This window comes from Arvicanthis niloticus, chromosome Y, assembly GCF_011762505.2.
Source record: "Arvicanthis niloticus isolate mArvNil1 chromosome Y, mArvNil1.pat.X, whole genome shotgun sequence".
In the NCBI taxonomy this organism is placed as follows: domain Eukaryota; kingdom Metazoa; phylum Chordata; class Mammalia; order Rodentia; family Muridae; genus Arvicanthis; species Arvicanthis niloticus.
The window spans coordinates 6,146,797-6,165,238 of record NC_133431.1 but is presented as its reverse complement, the minus strand read 5'-3'; the positions used below and the strand labels follow the sequence as shown (position 1 = coordinate 6,165,238).

Here is an 18,442-nt window from a genome sequence, read left to right as displayed (position 1 = left end):
CCTGTCTTTCTGGGGGGCAAGAACGTCAGGTTTGCAAAGTCAGTTTTGAAAAGAGTACTGATTGTTTAAGAGTTTGCAAACTCTTTCAAATGTCTAAGGTGGAGGAAGTAAAGTGTTGAACTTTGGGAGAAGAGTTGGTTGGCTTCCTGTTTGAGTCTTCCAACAATAAAGATTATTGCAATAACAATGGAGTCTCAGATTGGATACCAGAGAGGCCTCCTTTGCCAGCCAGCAATGGACCCCAAGGCTATGCCATCCCCAACTCGGCTGGAGGACCTAGACTAGGTCGCCGAGCTCTCTGCCCTAGCAGTCCCTGTACACTGTGCACACTGAATGCGAGCGGCTCTCACACAGCTGTGCAGTCACTCAGAGGATGGGGCGGGGCGCTAGAGAAGCCTGGTGCGGGGAGGAGCGGGGCGGGGCCACTGTGGAGACACGAGGCAGTGCCTTTACTGAGGAAGCGAGGGCTGCAGTGTGGTGCAGATGGTGCTGCTCAGAGCCCTGCTGACTGGTTACCTTCTCCGGCGTCTTCCCGGCTGCGGTGAGGGCACTGAGTGGTAGTGGCGACAGTGAGGCCCAAGTATGGTGTGTTGAGGCGGCATGGAAGGTGAGCGACCACCGCGGGCGCCAGCGGGTGTGGGAATTGCGGGGAGCCTGGAGGGCTCGGTCCTCGCTCCCCTAGCACCTCAGGCTGCCGAACTGTGTAACCGAGACCCCCGGTTCCCTCTCCACAGCGGTGCGGCCACCCCAGCTCTGCTGCCTGCACTGCGTGGTTCACCGACCTGTGCGCCCACGTGCCTGCCTCTGAGCCCCTGAGATAGTGTCACAAGTCACTCTTTCCTCCAGCGCTGGTGAGACCTGGGCCATTTATTCCCTGTGAGTATGAGAATCTGCTCCCCCAGCTTTTGCAGATCAAGGCAGGGGCGCCAGGGGCCTGTGCTGTGGTTCTCCAGCTTCCCCTCACAGCTCACCTCCAGTGAACGGTTTCTCTCTCTGCCTTGCATAGTTTCCATGAATAAAAACCAAAATAAGTCACAGGGTAAGTTAAGCAGAATATTGGAAAAAAAGCAACCAAAAATACTTTTTACTTCTTTTCTAGTAACAATAATGCCAACTGAAACAATGTGGGTATTCATAGATATTTATAAATGTAATTTTCTTTGAACAGAACTTGACATTATGAGAAAAGTGTTTATTGAGAGACAAGTTGTAGGTTCTTTTAATATCCCATCTCCTTGTAAACTTTATACAAAAGCAAGTCTTAAGTTCTAGTGTCATCTTCCTTAGATTGTGGGATTAGTGCTGTCATTTGCTGTCCTTACTTTGCTTGCTGTGCCTCACATAATAAGAATGATCTTTTCCAAGTTCTTTTGAAAAAGAACTTTGATTGAACTTTTAGTGCTCAAAATCTTCGAAAAGCTCTGAGTTACGTACAGGATTGAATTTAAGCTCCTTCTCCCTGCCATCAGGGCAGCTGCCAACTTACCCTTAGCCTTACCCTGTGACTCTCACTATTAGCCTTCAGGATGCTACCCAGGCAGATACACTGCACACCTCTCCTGGCTGGTGGTAGTTGTTTTTGTCTTCTATTGCTGTTCTTTACTTGAGAGAACTCCTGATTCCTAAAATAGAAGCAAGTCTCTCTCTTTTTGTTTTTTGACTCTTTTGTTTGGTATTAAATTAAATATTTTTTGCATTTGTATTAGATACACTTTTCACTTGTTAATTATTCCCATTAGACTTTGTGGCTCTCCTCTCCCTAACTACAGGGTAGAGATCCATTAGATTATTTATAATTTTATCCCTAGTACTTAGAACTGTGTCTGGTACCTAATAGGCTCTTGGTAAAAATTTCTAACTAAATGTATCCTGTAGTTGATTTGAACATGTGACATCTTCAGTCCAGATCCTGCCGGCTCCCATTTATTGACTGAGGGAGCCTGGACTGGTTAATGACTTTTGGTGCTTCATTTTTTCAGCTGTATATGAGGACTATAGTATTACCTACTTCATAGCATTATAGTGAGGAATTGAGTTAATACATGCTAAAGAACATAGGTCTGAGTTTTCTATGCTGTGTGTAGAGGCCCTAGGACTATGCCCAATGTCTTCCACTGCTCTCTACATTAATATTAGAGTCAAGCACTGAACCTGGCCTTGCCATTTTGGCTGGACTGGCTGACTCCTAGGATCTGTGTCTTGTCAGACAAAGTGTTGGAGTTGGATAGAAACAGGCAGCAGTGCAGCAGATTTCAAGTGGATAAGAGTCTGAACTGATGCCCTCCTGCTGGCAGAGCAGCACTGCACTTATTGAGCACCTCCCTAACCCTTAAAATCAAACAAGCAGACAACCCACACTTTCAAAAATGTTGTTTCTTTTTTTGATTCAGGGTTTTTCTGTGAAACCCTGCCTCTTCCTGAGTAGCCTATAGATCAGGCTGGTTTCAAAGTCAAGTGATCTGCCTACCTACCTCTGCATCCACAGTGCTGGGATAAAAAGTGTGTTACCATTGCCTGTCTTCTGACAACATTTTTTATTGTCATAAGATAAAATAGAATTCGTCTTTATATTTTTTTTGAGTGAAAGTTTGTTGCCTACCAAAGTTTATTTGACTTTCTAAATAGTTTCTCTGTATGTCTAGAATCAAATAAAAAGTACTGAGTGTGAGAAAGCCACTCTGGTTTTCCTAGGTTTTCTAGCTTTCCTAGGTTTTGCTTTGATGTTCTACTGGAAATACGATTGTGGTGATGGACAAAGTTACTGGGCCTTCTTGTTTACAGACAGGAAAACACGAATATCTCAGGGAAGTCTGTGTTTTGAAGTGTTCAGGAAGGAGAGGTGTTTTATCATCTTTAGTGGGATGTTTTCTACCAGTTTGTACAACGAGTTTTTCCTACATGTTATATTTTGGTTCTCAAGTTAGAGCGTAAAGCAACCTAGTATATTCTACATACTTACATTTGCTCTCCTTTTTTAAGATGTGTTGTTTTTTCCTTTATTGTTTATGAAAATGAAATCGTATATTTAATCATAAAAACCTTGAGATTATGCATCAAATTATTCTTACAAACTCATGATTCTGCCTATGTCAATTTTATTGCTATAATACTAGATATTTTACTTATCATTTATCCTTGGCAAATGGCTTTTTATAATTTCTTTTATATCTCAGTCTCAACTTTAAGTCGGGATTCTAAGCCATGTGCCTGATACTTAAAAATGAAAATGAAACACTGCTTGTCTTTTTAACATTTGTTCCAAAATTTAATAATAATTGGTAAATTACTATGTGATTGGCTGTGCTCCAGAACTCTTTGCTCAGTGCTTTTCCATTTATTTATTTATTTATTTATTTATTTGTTTGTTTGTTTTTCGAGACACGGTTTCTCTGTGTAGCCCTGGCTGTCCTGGAACTCACTCTGTAGACCAGGCTGGCCTCCAACTCAGAAATCCGCCTGCCTCTGCCTCCCAAGTGCTGGGATTAAAGGCGTGCACCACCACTGCCCGGCATATGATGTTTTCTTTTAATGAACTTCTTGGGGGATGCGTTTGTATGGTAAATGTGTTATACTGTGTGTGTTTTCTTGAGTGGCTAGTATGACACGGTTTAAGGCCTGTTTTAGGTCAGATGATAAAGGGAATATTTTAGTAGATTGTTTAACTAGTTAGCGTTAAAAAGTAAGTGACTGTTAGTTGGACTTACTGATGTTTTATTCAAAGTGAATATTAAGTGTTGTTATTCAGGAGGGCATAGATTCTTTCTCCATCGACCCCTCTGACTCAGTTGAAAAACTGAAAAGTGTTTTCATATGAGGCTTAAATGGTAGGGAGGATGTTCTCTGGACAGATAGAACAGAGAAAGCAACTTGAGAATAATGCATTTTGATAAGGTTTACTTGGCAGTAATCTTTTGCCTTGCCTTAATCGGACATTTAAATTTTCAAATTTCCCATTTTCCTTGATAGAAGATCAATGAAGAGTACATTATGGTATAAAATCGACTTGTTTTTTCTCCCATAGAGAAGCTCCACCCACCATGTGGCAGTGTTGCAGGAAGCAAGCAGAAAATGATGACTGGGAAATAGGTGTGTTTTAATGATTAAAGATATTTACATGTCTAGATAGTTTTTGTTATTTTCATTTTATAATATGGCTTTAGGTATAACATGTGACTTTATACACCAACTCTGTATTTTCAGTGTTCATAAACCCTAACCCTTAAAGTTTATTTTACTGTTAAGGATTTTGTCCTGAGGAAGTAGATATTCTTGCACAGAAGAATTTAATATATTTTAGTTTATCTCAGCATTGCTAGAAATACCGAGAGTTGGGAAAAATTTATAAGTATTTAGTACATAGTACATAGTGTTGTCAGTTAATCATCTATACAGAGTAAAACATTTCTTTTTATGTGTCAATTTTTGAGAAAATACAATGAACATATAAAATTTTAATAATCAGTAAAAACAAATCGTTTGCAGTTTGGACAACACATACCACTGTTGTCACCTGTAGCTTTACTTTAAAGACATGATAATGAAAACAGTGAAGCCTAATTATTTTAGGGTTAAAAAAGTGAGACTATTTATAAATCTGTCAGGGGGCTTTTAAGTTAATTGTGTAGCAGGGAGCTGTAACTGTTGTTTATTGTCTTGCCTTTTTTTGGTTGTAGGATCAGTACATAGCTGCCAAGATCCAGATGCCGGGGAAGCAGTTCTGCTATGCAGGAGGATGGGACACTGTCTGAAATATTTAGTGGAACACAGAGGTTGAGTACATTTTACTTTTTTGGTGCCCAATTTTATTGTGAACTTTTTAGGATTAAGAAAAAAAATTGTTTTAATCATCAATTATTTATAATCTGTATTATTTACTTTTCTGTTGCTGTAAAAAAATACTATGACCAAGGCAGTTTATGGAAGAGATTTTTTTGGCTTGTGCTTCCAGAGGGATGAGACCATCATAGCAGGGAGCTGAGAGATCACATGTTAAACCCCAAACATGAATAGAGAGAGTGAACTGGAATTGAGGCTAGTCTACATACTATCCTCAGAGCCTGCCTCTAGTGAGGTGTAGCCTGTTAAGTCACCACCAGGGTTCAGATATTTGAGCCTATGGTAGACATTCTCATTTAAACCACTACAGTCCACTCCCAGGCCCCAAAGGCTCAGAGGCCATTGTGATAATGGCAAATGTATTTAATCCTACTTCAGAAGCCCCCATAGTCTTCCACAGTCTCAATAAAACCCTGTGAGTTCAAATAGTGAATTAACTTCAGCATACAATGGCACAGATATATATTACTATTCCTAAAAGGAGGAATGGGGGCATACAGAAAATGCTGGCCCTAACAAGATTGATAATGCAGCATGTAATCACTGAATGCCCAGCTCAGCAATTCCCAGCTGTGGGCCATGACCCATCTGAAACCAGATATTTACATGATAATTCATGACAGTAGCAAAATGACAGTCATGAAGTAGCCATGAACATAATTTTATAGTTGGGGTTCACCACAACACAAAGAACTGTATTAAAGAGATACAGCATTAGGAAGGTTAAAACCCAGTTTTCTAGCTTAATATCTGTTATCTGAGGGCTTAGATGGCTCCATCCCTCCATCTTTTCTGCCTGCAGAATATGTCTCTAACAGGCTGGTTCCACTCCATGTAAGCCAATCTCCCTGACAGATGTCTCACAGCTTTGGCGCCTCCAACATCTTGGAGTCCTTAGAGCAACCCAGGCTTCACTTCATCTCTCAGGATCTTCATGCATGGACTCAGGATTAGGGTTGACCCTGAGGTCCTTTGTGGTGCATGCTTGTGATTTTCCTAAGAAAGTATCTCATGTTTCTTTTTTGCTTGAGAAAGGGTACATATACAGCAGAAAACATTTGGTTTTGCCAAAGAAGTCAGGAGAGGGCCATACTGTCAGTCTGAAAAGGGTATCTCTAAGGAGCAGGCCCTTAACAGGACTGACTCCATATTTGGGTTTTTTGCTTATTGTTTTTTTGTTTTTGAATTTATTTATTTTGGTTTTTCAAGACAGGGTTTCTCTGTGTAGCCCTGGCTGTCCTGGAAGGAACTCACTCTGTAGACCATGCTGGCCTTGAACTCAGAAATCCGCATGCCTCTGCCTCCTGAGTGCTGGGATTAAAGGCACGTGCCATCAATTATTGATCATTATTTGTTATCAATTAGTATTGATAGCTATTGATTACCATTTATTGATTGGCATTGATTATTGATCGTTATTCCATCACTGTCATCCCCATGCCTCTGCCTCTCAAATGTTTGGAAGGATGTTTTGTTCTTAGAAAAACGGCAGAATGATACTTAGCAGGCACAGCACATGGAAAGTCTCAGCCAGGGCACAGCAGCCCTTGGGGTCTTACAGAGATGGACGGCCCAGAACTTCAGTCAAGGACAGTTTAGAGGAAAGTTTTTTTTTTTTTTTTGTAAAGGAAAGACTGAACAAATAAGGCTTCCACCAATTCCCTTAAAATACAAAAAGAAAGAAAATGTAGCTTTTAATTTCTTACTTTTTTTATACCTGAAACAAAATAAATATGACAATGCCTTTTTTTATTTGTTTTTTTGTTTTGTTTTTTGTTTTGTTTTTGTTTTTATTGGAGGCTCTATCATTAGGGACTATTATGTTATTTAAAATTATTTACATAGTAGTAAAAATGAAGAACTCAGGCTAAAATTATTTCCTTTCATAATATGTATTTAATATGTGGAAGTCATAGAATTAACTTGCAACACTTAATCTTTCTATAAATATATAAAAATTGACTATCCATTAAGAACTAGAACTCACTTAGCTTCTCTATACCTGCCTTCATAACTACAGGGAGAAATTTCAGCTTTTGAAAGAAAGACTCAATTCAATATCTTTGTTTAGAACCTGAAGTCTCCTCTACTGATGAATCTGGTGTATCTGAATTAAAATAAGATTTAATCATTATGTTAAAATTTATTTTCCTTAAAGTTTATTAAAGAAATATAGCTTCTATTATTTTCAGGTACAAATTTTTAAGTTTCAAACACCTACATGAACTGCAAATTTTTTCTATATTTAGTACAAAAACTAGTAAAATTCTTTTTTTTAACTCTTCAGCAATAGTTAAGATAAAAACATGTCACAATAAACTCAAACTGTTTTAATAAATGTAAACCATCCTATTATCTTGTAACACACAGTCCCTGGGGTTGGCAAGGGTGAAAGAGGTGAGTGAGATGCAGACCATCTCCCTTGCCTTAGGAGAGCTGTGCAACTCACTGTAATAGGAAAACAGTGAACAGACAAGAAGTTTCTATAGAACTTAAAACTAATATGTTACAGAAATTTCAACTTTCTGATGGCCATTTGATTAAACAATAACTTACTAATCATTTTAGAAAATTTGGTTTCCTATTCCTCATATCCAGAAACTATGACAGTGTAACTAGATAATCTCACCTATACACTACATCCATACATGCGCACACATAGATATGCAGAGTATGTAAATATCTCATATACTATAACAAACCTCAGCCCTTTTGCTTTCCCTTTCTTTTCTGTCTCAATCTTCTTAATTATGTGGTTTCTAAAGAATAAAAGAATTTAAGTTAATGTATCTGACTTGAAATCTTAAAATACAAATTCTCTGTTACTTCCTGTTTCCCTTCTAAGTACTAGAAAGCTAAACCATAAACATTATATTTGTTTGATCAAAGGATAATTCTTGTCCAAACTAAACACATGAACATTTTCTTTGTTTTCTGGTTTTTCATCTATTTTCAAAGTAGGGTCTAAATTTCCTACTACTTCCATGACCTTCTACTGACATTTATCAATACTGAAATTACAAGCACACAAAGGCATATCCACTGAGAGACTGAAGAATAAACAGGATTGAGTCACACTCTGTCTGGTATCCATTCTTCAAGTCTGTCCTCACTCTTTCTCTTGCTGAACCCTGGCCCGCAGACCGGAGCAACTCGGGGCAGTAAAGGCTCCAGCAGTTTAGCCCCCAAGGCTTTTGTCAGAGAGGGTACAAACATTGACAGAGCGGTCTGCTACATTTTGGACCTTAAGCTCAGCTTGGATGGCAACACTGGCTTACTACTATTCCAAATGTTATGACATAAGAATCAAGTATGCAGAATTAATTCAGTAAAAATTTTTACGGGAAAAATGACAACACTTAAACAAGTAACACAAGAATGTGTATTTAGATGATACAACTATCCAAAGGCAAATATATGGTCACAGGCTTACAAATGCAGGATTTATGAAAATGCTATACTAAATTCACATCCTGGCTATGCTATCTGTTTTTGTTTGTTTTTTGTTTTGTTTTTTGTAGGATTAATAAGTAGAAAATCTGCTTAAGTAACATTAATAAAAAATTTTCATTTCTTCATAAAGATATATGAGTAACAATACCCAAAACTGGATGACACCAGTTATTCATTCTTTCAAATGTCTATCTACAGAGTTACTCTAATTATATTTCCCACTGTAGACTGAGGGTCAGACTACAGCCTTACCAGATGTTGTCTTAAGGTCCTCACCCTAGTGCCAACTTGCCTTCTTGGTAATGATGGTCTGACTACATAGAAAAATCATAGAGAATAGATGCAAAAACAATCAAACAAAATCCCCACTCAGTTTTACTTGTCTCAGGCTCTGGCTGAATCTTTCATGCAATATGACAGCCAATTCTGAGTATATCCAACTCTCATAAAAGGCCAGTGAAAGAAGAACACAAACTAGAAAAAAATTAAAGAAAGCCTATTTAGTCCCAAATCAGAGGAAGCCTGCTTGATAAGATAAAGGATAGAGCAGGAAGTGAAGATCCACTTAAATATATTTAAAGTCCAAATTATACTAGCTCTCACCAACCTCCCAAAAATTAACAAAGTGATGTAAGTATTAAAAAAAAAAATCAATCCAGCACAGGACTTAAACCCCAGCACTCAGAGACAGAGGGCAGGCAGATCTCTGTGAGTTCCAGGGCAGCCTACAATTTGTCTACATTGGTCTACAAAGTAAGTTCCAGGACAGTGAGGGTTATACAGAAAACCCTGACTCAAAAAACAAAACAAAATTCTGACAATTAGCTTTCCTGTGTAAAACCATTATGACTCTTTAGATAATCAATAGTAGCATATTCAACAAAAAAAGCATGCATTACTGGCAAGATTATACACCATTAACAATACACATTCTATGCTGCTACAGCAGACTAGAAATACACATGTGGAAAACAGCTGTGTCAGAAATATAGTAAACCACACATTTAAATAACTAACATTATTTGGATTTGTACTAAAAAGTCAGACCCCACAAGCAGACCATCATGTACTTAGGTGATGCCATGTGAATGTTCTCTCTATTTTAATTGGTCAATAAAAGTAACAGAGCCTGTGATTGGATAGTTGCTGGGAAAGGTGGGACTGGAGGCTCAAAAGTGGGTGGCAGGTAGAGAAAGAAAGAGAGAAGGAAGAAGAGAGGAGGAAGCCACTATGAACCAGAACCACGTGGCCAGGGGAAACCACAATTAATAAGGAGTCTCAGCTTTGGGAACTAAGTTATTATTGTATTAGATTTGCCCAATCTTGACATATGACTTATAATTACAATATTTGGATTGTGTTTCATTTATATGGGCTATTAGGGTTGGAAATTTTAGCAACAAATTGGCACACCTTACATCCAGCTTAGAACCGAACTATGCGCCGGGCAGTGGTGGCCCACGCCTTTAATCCCAGCACTTAGGAGGCAGAGGCAGGCAGATTTCTGATTTTGAGGCCAGCCTGCTGGTCTATAGAGTGAGTTCCAGGACATCCAGGGCTATACAGAGAAACCCTGTCTCAAAAAAAAAAAAAAAAAAAAAAACCAACCAAACAAACAAAAAAAACAAAAAAACAAAAAAACTGAACTATGCTGAGATGAAAATGCACCCCGAATTCCCCACAAAATAAACAATGAGGGCTTCACTTTAAAGCTGCATCAGGGTGGAAATTAAGCATGCAATGAGTCTAAGGGGTCTACAGAGAGCTGACTGAGAGGCTCCCTCCCCAAGCTCCAAGCAAAACTAGGCAACCAGAGGTAGCTTCCCAACCCTGAGCTGGGACACAAGGTGGTGCCAATGTCACAACATAGTTGGGGTTCTCTAAAGGAAAAAACAGGGACCCAAAGTCAAGGATGCCAGAGAAGCAGCCTTCACAACTGGAGATCAGCATCTGAAAAGTCAAGACAGCAGCTATCTTTCCAAAGCTTTCTCACAGACACAAAGAGCTGATCTAGGCATCTGGGCCCTAAGTCAACCTTCCTCTGCACGCTTTCTTGTCGGGAAGAAATCTCACGGGGGGGGGGGGGGGGGGGAGGAGTCTAGTGGTGGGGTCCCAGCAGTCCAGGAGCTTGTCCCGGGCGCACTTCCCACACCGCTGCAGCGGGAGGGGGGGGTCTCACATTGGTACAGCCACTGCAGGCTGGTGGCTGCAGTATCAGGGTTCCAAAGGCTGGGAATCTGGCGACAAGCGCAGGAAGGCTCAGGTGACACGTGGAGTCTGATTTTCCAAAACTGGTTTATTGGCATGGAGGATGGTGGATGGATCTGGATGTGCGCCCCCAAAAAGCCAGGCTCTCCTGGACTTTTATATAAAATTTAATAATATCAATATATAATATATTAATATACTATATATTATTATATATTAATTATACTATAAATTGTATATTATTATATATTATATATTACATAATATATATACCCTAACCCTGATTATATATAATATATAATGAATTATATATTACATATAATAATATAACAATATTAATGTTATTAATTAATATTATTAATCCATATCTCACATATGACATACTTGTACAGATTATGTCAGCAATAAAGTAAAACTTTTATTTGGCTACCTTTCATGTTTTAAAAGCAAAGACGAAATATTGTATTTTACAAACATGAATTTTCTTTTAGAAAAATATCAGTAGGTTTAGTGTTCAGTGTTTTTCTATTGGTTGTTTTGAGTATTTACTTCAACTGCTTTCATAGATTAAGTAATTGCATGTAATGTTATTCCATGAGATGTATATGTTGCATCCGTATATACAATCTTAGAAGGATAGAAGAAAAGATGCCTGAGGCTATTAATAAACACACTTATTAATCTTGGATATATTCAATTATGTTCATGGAGAGGGACAATCAGTTCAGTTTAAGTCCTGTGTATAATCATAAACATTATCAACTGGTTTTGTTCTTAAGTTTACAACATACTGAATAGTATTAAGCTTGACTTTTTTCAACTGGTTTAAGAACCTTTAAATCAGAGGCAGTATTTTTATTTAAAGCATGTATACGACATGCTTTCAAAAGCTGATTAGATTAATCATAATAAATTTAACTTGTAATCTTATTGAACATTTAAAATAATAAACGATAGAAAATAATATTTCAAAAAGCAAGGATTTTGATTTCCCCTGGTGTTTATGTCTAAAGAAAGAAAGCAGAGTCCCATCTGCTTTCTTCTACCTCAGCTTCTCCGGGTTATTCTGAAGTCACTCTTACATCTATATTTTTTTCATTTATATCATTTGTCTCTAAGTGGAAATGTCTAGTGTCTATACACCTAGTGTTATTTACTATATTATCAGTGTTTACATTTCCCTGTCACAGAAGTGACTTGTTTCTGGACTTGAGGTACAAAGTCAAAAATTGAGGTAGAAAAGTCAGGCAAATGCTTTATTTCATCACTGATTAATCAGCCTCTTGTAACTCTTTTTGGCCCAGGGTCTTATTATGTAACCCCAGCTAACCTAGAACTGGCTATGTAGACCAAGTTGACTGAACTCACAGATATGGACTCCAGATCCCTATTCCAAGGGCTGAGATTAGATGTATACAGCACCAGTCCCAGCCGTACTACCTTTTAAATCTCAGGTTCTGTTGCATTTTTGTATTTGGTAATTGTGTGTTGCTCATTGTCTACTTAATGGGCATTAATATAATTTACATTTTTAATTTTAATTTAATTTTAAATTTAATTTTAATTTTTATTTTAATTTTACATATGCTTCTTATATAATTTACATTTTTTGCTTCTTAGCATATGTGATTTCTTTTTCTATTCCTTTAAGATTCTCTTTTCTGTGAATTGCCTACTAATTATTTCAGCACTTTTCTTGTACAATTGCCCTTTGCAAAATATTGTTTACAGATACCTAGCTGTGAAGACATTTATTTGTTCATTTTGTAATACTGAATTACTCAATGTAAAATAATTAAAAAATATTTATATGCTTAGGAATATGCACACGGGCACACACAGAGGCACACAGCAACAACTAGATTCATTGAGGAAATGAATAAAAAGAAAAGAAGGGCAGAATATAGGAGGAAAGCAAAGGGGGAAATGTAATTGTCTGAAAAAATTTAAAAAGGACAAAAAGAAAGTCCAGCACTGCGCAGTACAAGCCCCTACATAATTGGACTGATCCTCTAATAAGGACCATAGGTCAATTCAACAGAGATTAGGAGTAGGTTGCAGGTAATATGCTGTTTTTTAAAACAATCTTTTAGTTTTCACTAATAAATTTGAAGGATTTTACATATATATTATGTATATGTAATATATATGTATATATTATTTTATCATACATATATTAATATATTTGTAATATTTAATATATATGTATGTGATATATGTAATATATCTGTAATATATAATATATAATTTATATATGTGTATGTAATATGTAATATATAAATGTGATATAATATATATGTGTTATATAATATATGTATGTAATATGTGTAATATATATGCAATATATAATATATATGTGTATGTACTATATGTATGTGATATATGTAATATAATATCTTTGTAATATGTTTAACATATGTATATAATATAATATCTTTGTAATATGTGTAATATATGTATGTAATATATGTAATATATGTACATAATGTATGTGTAATTTATATAATATATGTAATATATAATATATATGTATGTAATATATGTACTATATGTATGTAATACACATAATATATGTAATATATATAATATATGTATGTGATATATATATATATATACATGCATATATATATATATATATATATATATATATATATATATCTCAAAAGTATCTAGACTTGTTTTCAAGTAGGGGAAATGAGCCATACTAAATCATAACATGGGGATTCATCTAACTTGTTCCAAGAAAGTCAAGAATGTAACAAAAGAAAGTAAACACTAAGAATCAGAGTTACAGAGAAGGCAGAGCACATGCGATTATTGTCAGAAATTACACATTTATTTTGAATGATACATATATGTTGAGCATTATCTTAGCATAGATGTGAGCTTGGCTGGGTATTAAACCTGACAATGTTGATCAGATCATAATGTGGTCAGGAAAGGTCGCAGCATTAGGAGAATATTACAGGAGCAAGTAAAGATGGAGTTGCCTCAGATGAGAATTAGAATTGCTGAGAATGGTATGGCTCCTGAGATTTTTGAGCCTGAAATATAAAAGGACGTGCTCATGTTAAAACAGTTGGAAAAGACTTCACATGTTACAGGTTTTCAGAGTCAAAATAGTTTATATACAGGAGTTTTGTTAGTGCTTTGTTAAATTTGCCTTAGAATAGATCAGAAGTGGAGATGTCCTGGTGCACAGGTAAAACTCGGCCATTCAGGAGAGAGGTCTGGTAGTGAACTATAGCTTTGATGGTTAGTGACATTTACATAATATTCAATAATAATAATAATTTAAAATAATAATTTAAAGCTGCAGGACTGGATGAGGTGGGCAGAGATGTTATATTTATATATTTATATATTATAATATATAATTTATATATTATAAATATTTTATATTTATATATTATGTTTATTTAATATTTCCTACATAATATTAAATAATAATAATAATAATAATAATAATTAAAAATAATAATTTACAGCTGCAGGACTGGATGAGGAGGGCAGGGATGTTAGGTCTTTCCTTCAGTTCCTCCCTCACCTTCACTGGATTTCAGCTGTCAGGATGTCTTTTCCGGTGCTAAAAATTTAGTTGAACTTTTTCTCGATGCTTTTAGAATCATTTCCCATCCATAAATTTTACATTTTCTCCTTTCTGTCCTCTCCTAATTTATCTTAATATAATAATCTTATACACTGTTTTCTTCTTCTTCTTTTTTTTTTTTTTTTTGTTTTTTTTGTTTTTTTCGAGACAGGGTTTCTCTGTGTAGTTCTGACTGTCCTGGAACTCACTCTGTAGACCAGGCTGTCCTCGAACTCAGAAATCCCCCTGACTCTGCCTCCCAAGTGCTGGGATTAAAGGCTTGTGCTACCACTGCCAGGCTGCTTTAATACTTTAAACACTATCATGTCTTCACATTTTTCCCTCTTCTCCAATAGCTTTTAAGCCTGCTAATCTAAATTGCTACCATTTAGGAAAGCCCGCCCCCTCACGGTCATTTTAAGTAAATACAGTAAAACATGCTTCCATTTCTGTGGTCTTCTTAAAGATGCCTTTCCTTCCTTCCTCCTTTTCCTCCCTCCCTCTCTCCTTTCTCTCTCTTCTCTCTTTTCTCCTCTTCTTCTTCAATTTATGTGTTTTCATGTGTGTAAATGTTTTGCCCGAATGCATGCATGCATGTGCCTAGTGTCCACGGAGGTCAGAATAGTGGGCAGATTCCTAGCTAAGGGCTAAGCCAGAACTCTAGTGTCTGTCATAAGCTTTTAAGTGGAAACTCCTGAGTTTTGGAGAACAGACAAGTTAACAATATAAAATATCTATTATAAGATGATGTTATTAACAAACTTTCCAAAGTACCGACACAGTTAACATTGCTTATATACCACCCCACTTTAATGCATTTGTGCACAGGAGTCATCGTAAACACAGAGACCTTCCCTATAGAAAAGTCACAAGATTTGGAATCCTGGGATGTAGGCCTTCATCTCCACAATCACTGCATGGGTTTATCCGGCCACTTCCAAAGAGCAAGGGTTACAAAGCATTGCTCTTAGGACTTGTCTGAGACCCTGCAATGCCGATGTATATTCTGAATTTACAAGCAGTGACTCAGGCTGGAGAGATGGCTCAGCAGTTAAGAACACCAACTGCTCTTTCAGAAGTCCTGAGTTCAATTCCCAGGAACCAGCAACTACATGGTAGCTCACAACCATCTGTAATAAAGTCTGGTGCCCTCTTCTGCTGTGTCTGAAGAGAGCAATTGTGGTGTACTCATCAAATATATATATTATATGTATTATATATATTATGCATTATTATATATTATATATTTTAAACCTTTAAAAAAAAAGAAGTGACTCTAGCCTCTTAAGACCAGTCTGTGGCAGGCCCATCTTCAAGTATTCTACAACACTACAGTATTCCATTGAATATTGTTGAAAATTCTGGTCTGTGGCACAAGTAAATTTGGTAAGTATTTTTACATCCTCTCATTGCATTGAAACAATCATCTCTCATTGAAACAACCCATTGAGAGAATTTCTTATGTTACCCTCAAGCTGAGTCTGAGAGCAACAGCATAGCTCACCTAAAGTCAGAAAGTACTGGAGTGAGGGCAGAGCCAATAGTTAGGGTGACTGTGGAAATTTTTGTTCAAACTCATATACTGTTGAGGGAAGGGCTCTAAAATCCACTGTGTGGCTGTGAACTTAGTGTGTTTGGTGGGGGGGGGGATGCCGCGGTGTACATGTGATGGCCAGAGGGCAAGCTGCAGATGTCAGTTCCCCTTCTACCCTGTGGAACCTGGGAATTGGTGAAACCCAGGTCATCAAGTTTGGCAACAGATGCTTCATTTATCTCTCACCAGACCTTAGTTTTTGAAATATTTATTTCCCCCCCCCTCAAGTAAAATTTTACTGTATTGTCATATAAAATCTATTTTCAAAAATGAACCTTTGAGCTGGACAGTAGTGGCTCAAGCATTTAATCCCAGCACTTGGGAGGCAGAGACAGTCAGATTTCTGAGTTCAAGTCCAGCCTGTTCTACAGAGTGAGTTCCAGGACAGCCAGGGCTACACAGAGAAACCCTGTCTCAAAAAAACAAAAAGAAAAAAAAAGAAATTTTGTCTTCTCTTGGACCTCTCTTTCTTCATCGCTTATGACCATTTTTCTTACTGAAGTGTCAGAACACTGAAACTAATACCTGACGTGATCTGGCAGGTACATGCTGGAACAAAAAACAGAGCCCAGTTCTGCCAATACTCTTGTTATTTCCATTTTGAGTCTGGGAAGAAAAAGTTATTTTAAAAAGAAGTATGTGGTACTCTGGAACATCTTCACCTGCATCCCACAGGTTGGGTAAAGGGATATTTGTATAAACAATGCCCATTTCTGAAGGAGTTGAAGTGAGTGTGAAATAAAGTAAGAAATAACAGTATCTGTCTTGGTACTGGATTCAAAGCAGTTTATTCAATTGATGATGATTAAGTCTTGACTGGAGGGGTCTATGAAACACAATGGAGATGAGATAAGAAAGAAAGACACCAAGTTCTGAAATTACTGCCTTAGGAAACCACTGTTGGTCACCCCAGAGCTAGAATAGCCTGTCTGGATTGAGGCTCAGCCCAGTGGACTTGATGGATGGGCAAGACCGTTCTATGTAGAGAAAGTGGGTAGAAAATTCTAGGCAAAGCTGAGCAAAGGCTCTGAGTAGTGAATATGTGGCCAGCATGTGCTGTACTCCATCACTACAGGGCATATTCTAGAGACACACTGCCTGGTTTGGGATCACAACTCTACTGCTTTACATCTGAAATCTTAAGCGGTTCTTTGTTCCTCCACTTTCTCAACAGAAAAAAAAAGTACGACAATAGTAGTTACTCTTAGAGTTGTTGTAAGGCTTAATTGACACATCCAAAACACCAGAGCTTACAATAATAGCTGATGAGAGAAAAGACATGAAATAACACTGCTGTGAACACAGCACTAAACACTGCTGACCATGATGTTAGAGAAAGATGGGCGTATAACAACCACATTTGGCAGTCGTGGTGTCCTTATCTGCCTCAACTGCAAAACAAACCATCTAAGTTGAGTGACAGATCCTGGTGTTGAGTAGGCAGTCACCCACTTCCTGGATGAATAAGCAGCTAAAACAAACTTGGGCGCATAGGACAAAATGGCGGTGGCAGGGGCATGGGGCACATGGCAAAGTCTGCCTCATCCCTTGGTTTCCTTCCATATCTAGCATCCTGTTCCAAAATGTTTCTTTTTTTATTTATCCTATTTTATCTTCTACCTGAAGCTTTAAGACAGATTTTGGGGCAAGATTAACTATTTCATGCCATTTATGGGTCCTTTTCTCTTTCTTTCTCTTTTTATAGGAAAGAACAACTGGAAGCAGCAGCCAGGTATATTTTTTTTATTATGAATGCCCTCCCCATTTCAGCATTGTTTTCCGGGGAGCTTTCAGTCCTGCATGGTGGAAAGCTGCCAGGTAGCCATGTTGATCACATGTTAGTCTTTGGGGCTTACTCTGTTGCTGACCTCCAATTCCTCTGTCATTTTCATGTGAATTTAGTCAAGGACAACTTTATATGAATAATAGAAACAGCTATGATGTACTGAATATCTATCTCCTCAGAGCTAAGCTCCATAAAGGTTATCACAGCTGATCTGCACAGTCACCATGTAAGAGAAGTCCTTGTATCCTCCTTTGTGTATAAGGAGACCAAGGCCCAGAATGGTTCCTCTTCCCCTTCTGAATTCTCACAGGAATTATGTAGGAAAACGAAAAATCAAAGTCAGACCTGAATGTTAAAAGAATGTTTACCATTGTACATTTTTCTGTTTGTTCATTGGGCTCCTAGATGGCATTTTTGAAAGCAAATCCCGACTGCATTTCATGATCCCCATATACCTGAGGCTTTTCAATAAATCATAAACACTGCAGACTGCTGCAGAGGCAAGAAGAGGTTCAGGCTTGTGTATCACTATATTTCTCAGCTTCCTATCCTGATGTCAAAGATGCCCAACGTCTGGACCCTATTCTAGTTTGTAAAGCAAGATGGATGATTCATTTTGACAAAATAGTGTGAGGTGATAAGAGGTGACAACATACATCTAAGATATGCCTTAAAATTTCTGATTCTGGTTCAATTGGTAACCAAATTAAACTCTGCTCCTCTGCAAGAGCAGCAAACACTCTTAACAATTGTGCCATCTCTTTAGCCCCAGCTTATTCTGAAAGTAGAACTTAATAGATCCCTTGCCCTTTTCCCCTAAATAACAAATAAAACAACTCAAGTGTTAGACACTCCACAGGTTACCTCACCAAGTAATACTAAGATTGTCTAAGTGAAATTGCCTTTTACTGGTTAACTGATTGCTAATTCTAATGGCTAATTTAGATGGCTTTTTTCTGCAGGTACCCTTGCATGC

General features: G+C 37.4%; 1 long non-coding RNA gene across 2 annotated transcripts; it reads left to right on the top strand.

The window, feature by feature from the left end:
- Positions 1-439: 439 nt before the first annotated feature.
- LOC143437380 (uncharacterized) lies at positions 440-17,427 on the top strand. Of its 2 annotated transcripts, XR_013106874.1 has the most exons (5): positions 440-607; positions 735-876; positions 4,022-4,086; positions 4,674-4,769; positions 17,386-17,427. It is a non-coding gene; the product is annotated as an uncharacterized LOC143437380 (long non-coding RNA). The 2 variants fall into 2 exon arrangements; XR_013106873.1 differs by lacking the exon at positions 17,386-17,427 and having other exon boundaries at positions 4,674-6,932.
- Positions 17,428-18,442: the final 1,015 nt, after the last annotated feature.